A 17,976-nucleotide genomic window follows, 5' to 3' on the forward strand; every position below is an offset into this window, starting at 1 on the left:
AACAATGGAGGCCCCCACTTGGAGGATACAGAGAAATCATCTAGGCTACAGGGTAACAACAAAATACTAAGACTGTAACTGAAAGTGGCAAATGATGGCCTCCAAGTTCAAATATTGGAAAAGATGTGACGCAACGGTCAGAGCTTCTGACTTTGGAACTGGGGAACCATTTTCGAGCCTCGGCTCAACATCCTGTGATTGTGGGCACATCACTTAATCTCCCAGTGCCTGCAAAATAATGAATGTGTCCTTGTGTAAAGTAACTGGTGTTCAAGTAAAGCGCTCCAATACATTTAGGTTAAGTTTGCGTTATTTAAGACTGCAACAAAAAAAAGAATATATATATATGTGTGCGTTCCAACAATTGAGCCCTTGAGCTCTGACAGGGCCGTGGAGAGGAGCACCACTTTCGCCTTCGACTGGAAGTGAAGTTGAAGACTGGATTGGCTTCTGAAGGGAAACGCTTTCCGTTCGTTGAAGCCCGCTCTGCCAAGGTGAGCAACAGCACGCAAACCTGACTTTCTTTCCACCTCAAGGATAATTGAAGCTGCAACCAACAGGGGGACTGAGCCTACTCAAGGTTATTATTGCACTCACCTCTTCTGGACCGTAATTACCAACATGCTGCTGGTTGTCTTGAAATGTGCCACGCCCACTGTGGGTGGTCTTTCCTTCAATAAAGGGTCGGAAGGTAAACAGCGGTGAGTTTTCATTTCCCTCTGTGCAGAGTCCATGAATAAGGGGCGGAATAGCCTTGAAACGTGTCGGACATGGTGGATACTGAATGGAAGTCAGGAATGCGAGCGTCAGCAAGGCATTACAACCGGATGGTGGGGTAGAGCGTTGTGTGCCCTGTCAAAGCTCAAGGGCTCAATTGTTGGAACATATATATATATATATATATATATATATATATATATATATATATATATATGAAAGTCATGTTATATAGGAAGATAGACGATGTGGTGGACGGTAACCATAAGAAGGCATTATGAGTTCTACGTGGAATGGCACTGTTTTGTAAACAAATCTCAATCGCGGCAACAGGAAAGGTAGTTTGGATTAAAATGACTGCCCTATTAATTTCTTCTACTAATTTGTAAATATCCCAGTGAGACAACCTCAACATTTTTTGATTGTATTCAATACACTATTTGTGGAAACATTGTGGAGGAACAAGAGAAAAAGAGTAGTCATCACAAAATTGATGTAGCCCATGGCTGAAGATGGCCTTGTAGTACCAGACATGGAACACTATTATCTGGCAGCACAGCGGCAACAGATTGCACAATGGAGGGTGATGCCAAAAGCAGTGGAGATTGTACATTAATATGACAATGCACTGCTATCAGCAACACCTGCTTTGTTGTGCGCACCTACGGCAATACAAAGGGTAGGTGGCAGAGAAGGACTCGGTGGGGGGAAGGACAAGTGAGAGGGGATAGGGAGCACATGGACAACAGATGGGCATTAGGGCCTAGTGACAAGTAGTCAACGAAGGGTGGGCAAAAGTGGCTGGGGGAAGCAGGCGGACAATGGAGGATGGTCGGAAGCGGATGGGTGCATGCACAGAGAAAACAAGGACAGATGGAAGGGGCTGGGAGCAATGCATCGGATTGCTTTATTCATGTCAGGGCAATTTCCAAGGGGCACTTTTTTCATGTTTTTTTCCGCCATACTGAATGTTGCAGTTAGAGGAATTAAAATTTGATGGATTAAAAGAGCTGTCTGAAACCCCTATACATAAGTAAATTATATATATAATTTGAGTAAAGTCAAAAGGTCTTGGCTAATAACAGGCCTAAAAATGAGATGCCATTTATTTTTAGGGTCGAGCCAGCGGGAGCATGCACTAGCGCATACGTCTCACTTGTGAGACACTATTGTATATAAAAAGGGATTTGATCCCACCCATTGCTTACCAAGGGGTCGATTCTGATTCGGGAAAAACCGCTCCGAATAGCCGTTCGGAGCGTTTTTCCCGTACGAATCCTACCCTGCAACGTCCCCCGTACGTACGACGAAGTACGATTCGTACCAGGAGCTGTACTCCGTACGAGTCGTACAAGACACCGTACGACTCTAATCTCCGTACGATTCTCCCTCGAAACCCGCTGTACGCGACATCTGTACAATTCGCGGCTGGTTTTTACGACCCAGCAAGTACGATACGTGTCGGGTACGCACCGTACGACCCTTTTTCTACGGGAGCTGAAAACAGCCGTAAAAGCAGAGTTCGCACCGAAACAGGTACGGACGGCCCCCACGGGTACGATGCGTACCCCCCATGATTGCAGGGGTATGCACCATACCCCTGCGATCATGGGGTGTTCGAGCCGTACCTCCATTGTACGATGGGTGTACGAGCCGTACCCCCATTGTACGATGGGTGTACGAGCCGTACCCCCATTGTACGATGGGTGTACGGCTCGTACACCCATCGTACATGGGGTACGGCTCGTACACCGATCGTACAATGGGGGTACGGCTCGTACACCGATCGTACAATGGGGGTACGGCTCGTACACCCATCGTACAATGGGGGTACGGCTCGTACACCCCATAATCGCAGAGGTACGGTACGTACCCCTGCGATCATGGGGGGTACGGACCGTACGGTGTGTATGTGTTTGTGTGCTTTTCGGTACGACTCACCCTTACCTGACGTGGACCATACGAATCGCGTCCTCATACCCCGGTCCGGATCGTACTCGTCGGGTAGTACGGCATGTGTACGAGTCGTACGGTATGTGTACGAGTCGTACGGTTCACGGTTTCAGCCTTGCAATACATACGGATCGCGATGATTCGGACGGATTCACGGAATACGGATTGTACTTCGCGACTCGGACGGACGGGTACGATTCGTACGGAGAGGGCTCCGGATACAAATCGTACGGATGTTTTTTTTCCCGAATCGGAATCGACCCCCAATTGTCTGCTTCTTCGTAACTCTTTTTTGCTGCTTCCCTAATTGGCCGGTGAAGCCAAAACGCCACTTCTGATTACGGTTATGGAGCAGGGACCAAGCACAGATCGATAGAACTTAATCAGTGCCCGCCCGCTGCTTCTGACATGATTAAGGTACTATGTCTTCCACTCACCCCTCCCTGCCTGCTGCTCCCTCCATAGCACTTTTTTTCGTTTACTCCCTGCCTCCACATTTCTTCTCCCCCTCCCACCTGCACCCATCTCTATTTATTTTCCCCCTTGCAACTGAAGAGTTGACTGCTTCATAGCGCATTGACTTTTTATTTTGTGGGCGGGTTGTCCTGAGCGATTTACTGACAATAGTTGATCATGTTTATTGCTGCCACTACGATTGAGAGTGCGACTATATAGCAGTAAAGAGGCTTGGCAATGTAGAAGCATCTCCTACAGTCCCTCTGCTTTTAGTCAGCAATCACCCTCGAGGCTGTACAGCTGAGTAAAGCCATCTCTGTGGATGCTGAGATGCAAAAGACGGTATGGAAACAATTCAACAGTTCAAAGTACGACATATAGTAGCAGCAGCCTCTGAAGAGCCGCATAGGGCACATGACGGGTTGCTAAAGCTTTGTGATGTAAGATTAGCATAATGTTTTTATCCAGTTTCAGGCAGCGTCAGCCCCTATTTAACAATGAAGGCCCTGAGCTTCAGTAAAGGCTGACCTTCCTCCATGTCATCCACAAGCACAGCAGCTTGCAAAGGTGCCATTCCTCACAGTATTTCCTCCTGAAACCAAACTGGCCAGAGGTAAGCTCAAACTCATAGAATCCTCCATACCTCGCCAACACTGATGCAGCGTGCCTTTACAAGTTCACCCCTATTGGCCAACGAGGATCACTTTACATTTGTTCTAATATCAAAATAAATGTAGTCAATTCGGCCCAGCAGACCTTAAAACATGCCAAATCACAATGTCCTGTCAGCCTTGCCCCTGTGGCATTGTGGGCGCCACACCTGATATGAGGCCAGAACATATCCAGCATACAATCCCAACAACGTGGAAGCTCCTGCTCTCGAGGACTGTTAAAAGAGTATTGTAAGGTGCCTTTAAGAACAAGTATGTTATGAGGTAAAGCAATGGAATAGATTAAGAATAAAAACTGTGCCTCCAACCAGCAAGCCTCGAACTCTGTCAGGAAGCATACAGGGAAACGCCTAGAAGACAAGCAGTGTCCAGAAGTATAGGCAGAACAAGGAATTGGAGGAACTATACACAAAAGTAAAATGTTTTAGATGTGGGTTTACAGGGCATTTTGCTAATGATAAGCAGTGTCTAGCTCACAACTAAAGGTGTTTAGTTTGTGGTATTATAGGGCATTTCTTGAAAGTGATTAGGAAGAAAAATAAAAGGAAGACTAAACATATTGGAGGAAGAGTCCGGCTCAGAATCGCTAGACTCTGAGGAGATGGACAAAAATGTGTCTTTAACATAGGAAACACCTTGGAGGAGTGTGATAAGAATAACCAGAGAAAGAAACCTAAGTGTGAAATATCAATTGGTGTTGTGATCCTCACCGTCACAGCTGATTCAGGATCTCCTTACACAATTGTTAATGAGTCTGTATGGAATAAGAAATTCAAACCAATGCTGGGGGAAAATATGGAAACCCCAGCTATATCCCCTAAAAGTTTCACTGGAGAACCAATTGTGTTTTTGGGGTTAAGGAAGTTACGCTTCATGTTCAAGGACAGGGAGGTAGAATGTAAATTGTATGTCTCCAAGTCTGGTCCCTCAGTGCTTGGTTTTTGGGATTAGGGTGAATTAGGTATAATCCCTGATCCTAACAGCCCTGTGTCTGTCTCCATGGTCCATGGTCTAAGCAGGGGTCCATAATGGTAAGATTTATGAAGCTAACATCCTAAGTGCATATCCAAGAGTGTTTTCGGATATCATCAGGCAATTAAAGGGGTTACAACATAGAATGTATTGAAGGAAAATACGATGAATTTGTCCAGAAGGCCTAGAATATCCCGATGGGAATTAGGGATGAAGTAGCAAGGGAATCAGAGAAACTAAAGGCTGCAGGCATTATAGAAGCATTAAAGTCCTCTGACTGGGTCGCACCATTGGTGGTTGCGAGGCGGAGTTGAAGGGGTTCCAACATGAAATTGTATTAATGAAAAATGCGATGCCTTGTTTCCACAAGTCCAGGAATATCCGTATGGGAATTAGAGATGAGATAGCAAGTGACTTAGAGAAAGAAACTACAGTCAGCAGGTATTACAGAAGCAATAGAGTCCACTGACTGGGTCGCACCATAGGTGGTTGTGAGACGTGCAAATGTTAAGCTGAGGTTGTGCGTGGATTTCAGGGATTTAAAAATTATCATGGTGAATCAATTTCACTTGCCAAAAATGTAGGAAATGTTTCATTAACCAAGGGGATGGAGTAGGTCACCACCATTGACTTAACCTCAGTGTACCATCAGGTGGCTATGCCTCTAGATAGTCACAGACTGACCGCCTTCGTTACATCTTTCGGATGCTACCAACTTGTAAGATGCCCTTTTGAGTTGGCGTCTGCAGCTGCAAAAAGGTTTGCAGGTTCTAGGCACCAATTGGCTTGCAGCGGGATACACAAAATGTGAAAAAAGCAGAAACAACTTTGCGTGTTTGGGACACGAGATGAGTAGGAAAGGCATATAACCCAGGGCACGATTGATTGAAGTGATCAAGAATGCACCAGATCTGACTAATAAGGGAGAAGTTACAGCATTCTTGGGGTTGACACAATTCTATGCCAGATATGTAAAGAATTTCTCCAGCCAGATGTATCAATTACTTGAGAACAAATGTGTGTTTAACTGGTCTCAAGAATGTCAAAATGCTTTCATGGTAATTAAGGAGAATGTTTCATGTTCACCTGCTTTAGATGGATTCAATCCCAATTTAAAAAAGCATAGTCACCACAGATGCAAGTAATAAAGGTATTGGTGCTGTGCTAACCCAAATTGACATGCAGGGAAGGGAGTGTGTAGTCGCATTTGCTTCCCATTCCCTAACGAGCACAGAAGAGAAATATTCAGAAATCGAGTGGGAAGCACTCGCGTGTGTATGTGGATTGGAGCACTATGGCCATTCATATGGGAAATGTTGGTGACATTATGAAGCGACCATAAGCTGCTCACAAAGGTACTCACCACAAGTGAGTTGTTTAATGCATCCCCACGAATAGCTAGGATGTCCATCAAGTTGTCAGATTACAAATATGAGGTGCAGTATGTCCCAGGGGCAAAGAATAAAATTGCCGACTCCCTAAGTAGTTTGCCACTCCCTGAGAAGCCTGAAGAATAAGAGATTGAGAAGTGTTGTGTGGCTGGTGTTATTGAAATAATCTAAGGCATTAGGCTTTACAAAAGAGGTATGCAATCATAATATCGATTTTTTATTATCGACCAACACTAATATCGAGTTTTGAATATAGTAGAGACAGAATATCGAAGTCAAGAATATCGGTGACCAGAATATTGACCTTAAGGTAAGTAATATTGTTTTTATTATACCAAAGTAAGTAATATCGAAGTAAATATTATCATTAGCAAAAATAGCCGTTTTAATATCTATATTTATATTAGTGTTATGTATTTTAGTATGTATTTTATATGTATGTGTTTAACATTCTTTGTAATGTTTTTTAATTATTTTTAAATATATGTATTAAATGTTTAGTAATTAGTAATTTATGTGTTTAACATTCTTTGTAATGTTTTTTAATTATTTTTAAATATATGTATTAAATGTTTAGTAATTAGTAATTTATTTTTTTATTAAATTTTGCGTTTTAGTATCAGAGCGGGTTATGGGCTTATAGGGGAATAGGGTGGGAAGTAAATCAATTATAATTAATTAATATTTTTTATTTCTTTTTATTGATTAGTAGTTTATTGTTAATTATTATTAATTTGTAATTAATTTTTATTAATCAGCAATTATTTTCTATTAATTGATTAATTTATAATTATATTAATTATAATTCATGTATTATCATTTTTTATTTATTGGTATTGTTAACTAACTTATTGTTAAATAAATAATAATTGGTAATTAATTTGTATTCATTGTTAATTGATAATTACATTAAATGTGTTATTTTTATGTGTAGCAGGTTGTGGGTTTATAGGGGAATAGGGTGGGAAGTAATTTAATTATAATTAATTAATTCTTATTTTTTATTTCATTTTTAATGATTATTAATGTATTGTTAATTATTATTTGAATTTTTTTATCAACTGATTAATTGATAATTACATTAATTGTGTTATTTTTTATGTGTAGCAGGTTGTGGGTTTATAGGGGAATAGGGTGGGAAGTAATTTAATTATAATTAATTATTTAATATTTTTTATTTCATTTTTAATGAATATTAATGTATTGTTAATTATTATTTGAATTTTTTTATTAACTGATTAATTGATAATTACATTAATTGTGTTATTTTTATGTGTAGCGGGTTGTGGGTTTATAGGGGAATATGGTGGGAAGTAATTTATTATAATTAAGTACATTTTTATTAATTCGTATTGATTAATATTTTATTGTTAATTATTTATTAATTGGTAATTATTTTGTATTAATTGATTATTACATTAATGGTGTTATTTTTTATGTGGAGCAGGTTGTGGGTTTATAGGGGAATAGGGTGGGAAGTAATTTATTATAATTAAGTACATTTTATTTTTTATTAATTGATCTTGTTTTAATTTGTTATTTAAATATTAATTGTTAATTAATTGAATAATTGATCATTTAATTAATTGTTTTATCTTTTTTGAGTAGCGGGTTGTGCGGTTATAGGGGAATATGGTGGGAAGTAATTTAATGGTATTCAAGTAAATATGTATTTAATTTTATTGGTATTATTATTAATATTTGTTAATTAATTATTAATATGTTATTTTTTTTTAAATGTATTTAATAAGTGGGAGGGTTTTGTCGGAGTTGGGGCTGCCACCGTATATCCTGTCCTTATTGGTGAGGCTCCACGCTGATAATTTTGCTCAGGTGCGGTGGGGCCCGCACGGTAAAAAAACGGACAGGATCCCAGTGGGGAGAGGTGTCCGTCAGGGATGTGTGCTTGCTCCCACTCTGTTCTCTCTTTATGTGAACGGAGTGGTTGAGCATCTGCTTAGAACTCCTGCAGATGCACCGTCCCTGGCGGGCAAGCGTATCCCCACATTACTTTTTGCTGACGACACCCTCCTTATTTCAAAGACTCCTATGGGCCTGCAGAGCCTCCTTAACAGCTTCCAGGAGTTCTGCTCACTTAGGGGCTTGATTATCAACACCAATAAAACTAAATATTTGGTTTTGAACCCCCCCCCAAAAAAATGGGTCGCCCCCCGGTGCTGAACTCAGAGCCTTTGGAAAGGGTGGCCGAATTCGACTACCTAGGAATCCGTTTAACTGATTCAATGCACTGGAATTCGTACATCCAAAAGATGATACTTGGCCATAAAAGGGTGGGTGGTACACTCCTAAAAGAGCAACGCTCCTCCTCAACTAAGCCAATCGCCCCAGTATTGGAGATCTACAGAGCAAGAGGGGTTAGTGCTGCTTTGTATGGGGCGGAGTTGTGGGGCACATGCAACCTTGAAGCTCTAGCTAGATCAGAGTGCAAATTTTTGAAGGACTTGAAGGCCCTCCCCCAGAGCACCCCTTCCGTACCTGTCTTAATGGATCTGGGTGGTAGATCGATTAAGGACCAAGCCCAAATACGTCCTTTGCTACTCTGGGCTCGTCTGTGGCGTGTGCCCGAGTTGGCTTCATATGCAGAAGCTCTGTCAGAGGTGATGCTAATGGAGGGCTGGTCCAAGATGAAGTGGCTGAGGGACGTGAAACGGTTGCTTGGGGTCATTGGTCTCGGCGAGTAATGGGGGTCTAGGACTGCCCCCCCCAAAGCCGTCCTAAAGAAACTGTATTGGACTTGGATCTCTCACAAAATTTCTACAGATTCTAAACATTGCAAATCGACTTTAGATTTTATGAAAATTAAGGAAGTGGCGGTTTATGAACTGTATTTAGACATTCTATCTAACCCCCTAAATCGAGCCCTGTATTTTATATTCAGAATAGGGGGCGCTTCCTGTAAACGAATTGTTAGCACAGTGGAAATCTTTTCACCAGCGATCTCCTTTCTGTGCGTCATGTCCAACGTGTATCGAGTCTGTTGCCCATCTTCTTTTTGAATGTCCGGCCTATTCAGCCCCTAGGCGGCGGTGGCTCAAACCACTATTTAGTCATTTGGGCACCCGGCAACACAAAGTGGCCCTACGTATTTTAATGTCTGACACACGCACTTTGTTTGTTTGTGATGTATCCAAGTTCCTAAAATGGTCTTGGCTAATTCGTTTAAAAACGCTTGCCTTGTCAATTTAATACTTGTCTTAACTGCTTATGCAATGCTTTTTATTGTGTAAATTGAATGTGTATGTAAATATTGTTTTTAATCCATTGTATTATGCTTTTATGATATTCTTTTATATCGAAATAAAGCCTTCAATCAATCAATTTAATAAGTATGTTAATTTAACCCCTATGCTAGCCTACATTTTCCACACTGTTATACCCACTCGAGTTGGAATAGTCCTTTTAAACCTAACGCTATCCAACACTTTCCCTACTGTTGCACTCACTGGAGTGGAATAGTAATTTTTACCCCTACGCTATCCAACCCTTTCCCTACTGTTGCACTCACTGGAGTGGGAATAGTAAGTTTTACCCCTGTGCTATCCAACACTTTCCCCACTGTTGCACTCACTGGAGTGGGAATAGTAATTTTTACCCCTACGCTATCCAACACTTTCCCTACTTTTGCACTCACTGGAGTGGGAATAGTAATTTGTACCCCTACGCTATCCCACACTTTCTCTACTGTTGCACTCACCGGAGTGGGAATAGTAATTTTTTCCCCTACGCAATCCAACACTTTCCCTACTGTTGCACTCACAGGAGTGGGGTTAGTAATTTTTACCCCTACACTATCCAAAACTTTCCCTACTGTTGCACTCACTGGAGTGGAAATAGCAATTTTTACCCCTACGCTATCCAACACTTTCCCTACAGTTGCACTCACTGGAGTGGGAATAGTAATTTTAACCCCTACGCTATCCATCATTTTCCCTACTGTTGCACTGTTTGAAGTTGGAATAGTAATTTTATTCCCTCCGCTATCTAATATATTTTGTATTATTTTAGTTAATGTAGTATATAATTAATTTAAAAAATATTTCAAATTATTGTAATATTTTTAATTTGTTATGTATATTTATTTCATTTTTATTTACATTGTTTTATGCATAGATATGTATTTGTATTTTTAAACTATTTATAATTCATTAAAATAATGATTACATAATAATATTAAGTATATATATATTATATATTATATGTATATGTTTAATTTATTTTTACATTATATATTAGTTATAATTTTTTAATATTTTAAAATATTTTTAATTATGTTTATTTTAATTATATGTATTATTTACTTTATTTTACATTATTTTTGTAACTTTAAAAAAAAACAATTGTTTTAACAATTATATTTTTGACAGCGATTTTATTTTTTCGATATTTTTGTACTTACCATAATGTAGATATGATGTCGATATTATTGACTTTGATATTTTTGCGTCAATATTTCTCTAGGTCTATTTTCTGACTCTCGATATTCTGTCAGTGATTCTACAAAAGAATAATGGGAGGAGGCTTCAAGTAAAGATGTGCTCCCAATGGAAGTACGCAGATGTATAACCGAGGGATGACCAACTAAGAATGTGGTGGCAAGTAATTTGCATACCTTTTGGAAACTAAAGCATGACTTATCTGTTGAAAATGGTGAGGTCCTGCGTAATGGCAGGCTATTTCCTCCAGAAGTCCTTAAAGAGAGCATACTGAACATTTGTCACAAGGGACATCTAGGAATTTCAAAAACCAAAAGCGCTGTCAAAGATCTTCTACTGGCGCCCTGTTATGGATGCGGCTATTGAGAGGAAAGTGAGGGAATGCACATTATGCACTGAATCAGAAAAAACGTTAACTACTTTCAAGGCTCCATTGTGTCCCATTAAGTGCCCGGATATGCCATGGGAAAAAGTTGGGGTGGATGTAACTGGTCTCAAATATGATGAAAGGGGGTCAAGTATATAGTGATATTGATGGATCATTTCTCCAAGTGGCCGGAGACAAGTTTACGGCCTAAGGTGCATTCCAATGCCATAGTGAGCTATTTGGACAAAATATGTTTTGCTGGAAGGATTGCCAAAAACTTTATTGACGGATAATGGAACCCAATTTATCTCAGAGGTGTTTAAAACATATTTGAAAAGGAATGGGCTAAAGCACAATACTACATCTGTGTGCCATCCAAATGGAAATGGTGCATTGGAGCACTTTAACAGGGTGTTGAAGAACTGTATACAATTGGCTTCAGAGGCAGGATTACAATGGGAAACTGAGGCCCCACAGACACCCCTGATATGACTACTGGTCACAGCCCGTTTAAACTAATGAGGATACAGACAATGGGCGATGGAGGTGCAAGACTAAGAAAAGTGAGTGATCTCTAGAGTCAGGTAAAGACAACCTAAACACATCAGAGAAACACACAAAGGAATTTTATGACAGCAAACGTCAATGTAAGCAAGTCATCCTACATACAGGAGATTTGGTAAGGGTCAAAGCCCAGGTATAACGATAAAAGGCAATTCTACTACCCTTTAAGTGTAGTGAAAGTGATGTGCAATTCTGATTTATTAAGTGATGGGAAAGTGAAGCATCTTAGTCGCATTACCCCACACCATGAGAAAGTGAACTAAGATATTAGAGACTGCCCAAATTAGATGTTGGAAGGGGTGATTGGAGAGGATTAAAGAGACAGTAGAAACACAGGCAGTGGGGGTGATCAGAGAGGTAGTGGTGTTAGGTTGGACACCAATTCTATACCATCACCAAGGGAAGTTGACATGTGTGCAGCAAGCGAAGGAGAAACAATGAGTAAGTCGGAGAGGAACATTGCCAAGCCTTCTAAACTTAGAGATTATGTTTATTACACGTACTTTAGCTATGTATGGTGCTACAATTGAATATGTCAGAACAGGATTGAATATACACATTGTTATTGGACATATATATGAAATGTATTCAAGAATCTGATCATGATATTATTTTTGTGTTTTAAAAAAAAAAAAGAAATTGCGTCACCAATATTTTCGATATAGGGGTGATGTGTTATGAGGTAAAATAATGAAATAGATTAAGAATGTCAATGCTTTGAGACCGTGTGGGGGGATTGTACAATGTAGTGAGGTAGGATGGGATGTGGAAGGTGGGATGTTACTGCCATTAGAGGAGCGTACATGGTTGTACTTGTGGCTCCTCACCGTGCTGGTGAAAATTGACAATAAATACACTTCTTCGTAACCTGTGGCGTGTTTACTACAAACTCTGTGTATTACTTTTGACCCCCCCCCAACTCTCCCAACACAAGCACACATGGGTGTGCTAAAATGTGTATTTACAGAAATGTTTAACTGTGAAGTATTGCTATCCCGCTGTCAATATTATTTAATTATTTCTTATTGCAGTTTATGTAGCACAAACTCAATCCGAGGGTATTGGAGCTCTTTAAATGCGTGCCAGACGTTACACAAGGATGCATTATATTGAGGGCATGGGAGATTAAGTAATTTGCCCAGAATTGCAGGATGTTTAGCCGACACCAGGACTCAAATCTGGTTACCCAGGTTCAAAGTCGTTAGCTCTGCCATAAAGCTGTATCCTTCCCCATTTCAAGAATTGGAAGAAAACCTGGATTCCCGCATCTATTGCCCACTGAATCAAACAAGGAGATACTTGGATCTGCGTACTCCTAGAACCCATGGATGAGAGTTCTCCTATATGTGACAATGAGCATAAGAACTACAGCACTATCTCAGGAGTTATTTATTTGAAAGTTTTATATAGCGTGAACAAGGATCACACTAAAGGTCGAACTAGGGAGCTAAGGTTGATTTCAGATCTAAGCTACACCTTGCACAATTAACCACCCCATGGGTATCTCCTTCGACAGTAGTGTTACTTTCGAGTTAGCTGTTGTAAGCAGAATTTGTGATGCACACGCTTACGGCGCTATCGCGCTGAGCTGGTCAAGCTGGGAGTCACCAATGTCTAAAATCAGTTTACACTCACCAGGATATAGCCCTGTAGTGTTTTTTTACTTTCTTCAGCTGTTAGCGTTCTTTCTCACAATAAAACTTCCCGCTTGTCACCAAAGAGGATCTGTGTAGTTTGCTGCTGTGAATGAGTCTCTAACAGTGTGCCTCTCTTCTTATTTAGTCATCCACTTACATTCTTGTAGTGTGAGGGCCAGAGCTGCCGACTTTGGAACAGGGAACCAAAGTCTGAATATCCTGTGAATCTGGGCAAATCACTTAATCACCCCAAGCTGGACTGTATATAATCTGCGGTGATGCTTTCCAATGTGACTGAGGCAGCCCACGACATTTAGGCTTCAGCTGGCTAGCATCAACAAACATCTGCAAAGCCAATAGGTCTATAGTGGTGGCGGCCAAAAGGTGAGACCTATTGGCTTTGCCAATGCTTGTTGTATAGTGTGATCAGTGCCTAATTTGTGCCTGTGGTGGCTGGTGGCAGGTGGTTGAAACTGGCCCTTCTTATTGGGGGCTAGGAATTTCTTGGTGGTCCTGTGAACAGTGTCAGTTTTCAGTAAACAATAATATTAACGGGGTTTTGACTGTCTGTCTGTGACCCACTGGAGGCCTTCCCAGGACCAAGCATTCACTATGTTTCGAAGTGTTTTGTGTGCTTCTTGTGATTTGATGAAAGTGATGCTACAGTCAGTGGTGAAGCTATCAATAGTGCGGCAGGCTAGGTGACACCAGGACCCACATGTGTGAAGGGCCGGATTGCTGAAATTTGGGGCCATTCGTGCTCTTCCTATGCCACCGGTCACACTATGTTACACACAGAGTCTGTTGTTAGTTTTTGTGCTTTAAAAGTAGCTAGTCAGACAATCGCACACAAACGTGTTGCTGCTTGCAATGTAACAGCATAACTGCATTATCCCTAGGGCTGGCTTTGTGTGTGGCATGCAGAAATATGGCATCTACAGATTTTATTGGATTGCACGCACCTGAGTTGCTGAAGCCCTGGGAGTACCGCTTTAGGCTACCCACTTGGTCCACTTCCAAAGAATCAGAGCCAGCTGCTCTCCCAGGCTGCTGTGTTTGGTGCCAACACTGTGACGACTAATGCAGGTCCAGGCTGGCAGCATTGCTCATGCCGCCCCAGCACTGACTCTCCAATGATCCCTGCTCACCACCGACTACTGCAGGCGTGGACGGGGAAAGGAGGGCGATGAACTGACACCTCCAGTAGCTACACAGAAGCAGCAGGGGTCCAGGCTACCTGACTGCAGTGACCTGGCGCCACTGATCACATACCGCACCCACAAGCCGCATGGACAGGGCACCTGCCATGGCAGTGCATGAATGCACCCTGAGGACAAGTAACAATGCCAATCTGGCCTAGCTGTGAGCCGGTGTTGGGCCACAGGGCTTCTAAACTTGTGTGCCTCACCAAATGGAAGTGGATGCTTACAAACTGGGAGCACAATGGTGGGACTAAAGCTATGGGAATGGGACCAGGAAGGGTGGCCCTTAAGCAGAGCCTATGTCCTGACGGCTAGTAGGTCAGCCAGTCGATGTCATCAGACCAGTAACAACTGGGTTGTGTGTCGGTCGGGGCCTGGGCTCAGTAGGTGCTGTGCTAAAGGACTCATGCTGTCCCTTTAAGGAGCACTAATTTGCTCCTCATTTCGCCCATGTGCCAAGACATATTTTCCAGAATGCACTAAACTGAAACTGTAGTAACCAATTATTGTCTAATACACTGCATACTGCACAACACTGAGACCATTCTCTTAACGTCTCTGGACGAGCTATGGAAGTTTGGGGATGAGAGCCCTCAAGCAGGCTTAATTTTGGTGGACCTGTCTGTTGTTTTTGATATTGCTGATTACTCGATTTTGTTCAGCACTCTCTTGGCACAGGGTTTGTTAGCCTTGGCACTCCAGTGATTTAGGCCCTTTTTTTAGCAGTCAATCAGGTGGTCTTGTACCCTCCTTTTTAGGTTTCGCCTGTCGAAAGCTGCGCACTGCGCAGCTTTTCGCGCAGGCAAAATCTTATGTCTACAGTATGTGTGTGTTGTCCCGCTCCTCTGTTCCATTGGCTAGCTCCATAAATGGAGGCTAGCCATTGGAACAGAGATCTGTCCGTCAATGCCGGAGCAGATTAGTGGGCGTTCCCGAGAATTTTAGGCTTTTGCCCACGTCATGCGGCGGTGGGCGGTGGTTTATTTTTATTTTTTTTAAATGTTTGTGTTGGCCATTTTTAAAGTGTCGTTTGCAGGGGTGGGTTGCGTGATGTCCCGCTGTCCGTTCCCGCTCCCCTCCCGCTGTCCGTGTGCCTGTTCCTGCCCCCCCTCCCGCTGTCCGTGTTCCCGTTTCTGCCCCCCCTCCCGATGTTTGTGTTCCCGTTCCTGCCCCCCTCCCGCTGTTCGTGTTCCCGCGCCCCCTCCCGCTGTCCGTTCCCGCCCCCCCCCCCTGCTGTCCGTGTGGAGGGGAAGATGTGTACAGAGCTCACCCTCCCCATGAAGGCTCGTAATCTGCAGGGTGAGTTCCTATCGTGACCTACATTCACACGAACAAGTGTGAGTCCCCGGACACCGACGACGGTGATAAGCTATCTTATTGGCTACTCGGCACGTTCATTCAATCTATGCGTGCAACCACGACCATCTGGATAGTTGTGTCATACCAAATACATGGCTCTTACAATGGAGCACAAGAGAAGACTGCTCATTGAAGCCCTTGGGGCCTCCTGTTCCACACTTAGGTAAAGACCAACGGTTTCTATAGAACCCGACATGGCCTATGTCCCAACCCATAACCGAACACCAGGCCAGGGCTAGACCACCTGCTGAATTCATTTGCTTGGCCAAATAGGGACAGGTTAACGGTCCAGATTTGTACAATGAGCGTGCTCCAAACTGAAAGGCATCCGATTAAACTGTACAGGCCTGTGCTACTTCGTCTTTCCTTCCTAGTTGAAAAGTTAACAACGCCACATGCACCAGATATAAGTAGTAGTCATCTGCATTAAAATGGTATTTGTTTCGAAATATGCCTGTTAGATTTAGAATATCTGTATTACGTGATGTATAGCCGTATGTTGGGTTTTTTGCAGGTGGTTTGGCCTCCCAGTACAGATCGGGTTTTACACCTCGTCTCCCTGGTTTACAAGATCCTATCGTTCTTTTTGTATTATGGTAAGTAAAAGAAGTGTAAGGATAGTTGGTGTTTTGTTGCTGATAATGATGTTTTATAAGTTTGTTGGTTATGGCTGTATAAGGTTATGGCTTTCTCAAAATTGTGACACTGGTGATCATGTCTTTGGGATACAAGGCATTTTTTCAGGAGACTAACAAAATAAACTAAGTGTTTTCTACATGCTCCTATTACATACAAAACAGCTGTTAACATGTAGATGGCAGGGCCCTCTTTTTTGTAGCCAAAACGTAAAATAGCTTAATTGTGCATGTTTACAAACAGTATTTAGGGCCTTGAATTTGGGCCCTTGATTTAAGCTTGGAGTTGTCATCCCCGGGCAACAGGCCTCAATAGTTCTCACACTTTCTGTGCTAATACCAATTAGATGTTAAATTATTCACAGTTAAAATGCATTTATCTTTTATGGTTTTGTATTAAAGAGGTATTTTTTTATTTAATTAACTTTTACGGCATTCATGAACATGGATGGATCACTTAACCAGTCTTCAGGTTCACAGAGGTCTGTGTATCTAAAGAAGTACAGTCCAATGTGGCGGAAATACTTATGTGATTAGTACAGCTCAAAGCTGGTTGTCTGTGCAGAACACTGTACAATTTTGTACTACAATAACTTATTGGCCACACTGTCCTAATTGCTCTGACAGTTTAGGTCACTACAGTCTACCCCCAGATATACTGTGGTGGTTTTGAAGAGCAGGAGTTGCATAGTCCTCAATTCACACCACGCTTCCATCAGTCATTAGTTTCTAGCCAACAAATACAACACATTCTTCAAACTCAAACCACTCTCCGTGGACCTTTCACATACCAGAGCTGCCATAGAAGGGTACTTACGGGGGCCACAGTCAAAGTAGGTATTTGCACCACTACAGCCAAATCCGTTGTCATGCACACTATTCGAAGAGGCAACAAATACCAACATTCTTATAGAGTGTCCTTGACTGTCTCTCCAGAGAATTCTTAACCTATTTGAGGACTGCAGCTCCAGCCTACACACCTACAACACTAGCTAGGGCTTGTACCTCCACACTAATGCATGTAACACCCCCAGTGATATCAATCTGTAGCAACAAATGATTGAGTGATCACAGCTTTCATTTGAAATAGCCTTGCAACTCTATTTCCCAATTTTGTATCATCTTGCAAAATAATGACTTTGATCAAGTAAATAAGAAACCTTCCCACACAAAGAGTGCCATGTGAGATTTCAACCACTCATAAGTAAGTGGGCGTCGTAGGCTTTGCCAGTCTGATCCCAGTTAATTAGCCAGACCACCCCCAATCCCTTGCTATAAACTCGAGTTTCTGGTCACCTAAAAAAAAAATGACGACGCAGGCCAGATACACAAAAGCATTAATATTTTCAACTTAGTAATGCATGTCTCATCAAATCAACCCCAACATTAAACAATCAGAATGAAACTTCCTTGCATCTCATTATAATGACAACATACTCTGGGCATAAAAATAATGAAAACCAAGAAATGATTACAAACTGCATCAAAATCCCCAATAATATAAAACGAAACCCAATACTCGGGTAAAACAAGACAAGAGGCATATTTTTAAGTTAAGGCCACCTCTTAAAAGTCTAAAGAGCATTAGCTATAAACCA

General features: G+C 41.8%; 1 protein-coding gene across 1 annotated transcript in view; it reads right to left on the reverse strand.

Annotated features, from left to right (window-relative positions):
- The window catches only part of ZNF831 (zinc finger protein 831), a 485,428-nt gene that overhangs the window by 37,355 nt on the left and 430,097 nt on the right, over positions 1-17,976 (reverse strand). The window lies entirely within an intron of this gene.

Source organism: Lissotriton helveticus, chromosome 7, assembly GCF_964261635.1.
Source record: "Lissotriton helveticus chromosome 7, aLisHel1.1, whole genome shotgun sequence".
Classification (NCBI taxonomy): Eukaryota; Metazoa; Chordata; class Amphibia; order Caudata; family Salamandridae; genus Lissotriton; species Lissotriton helveticus.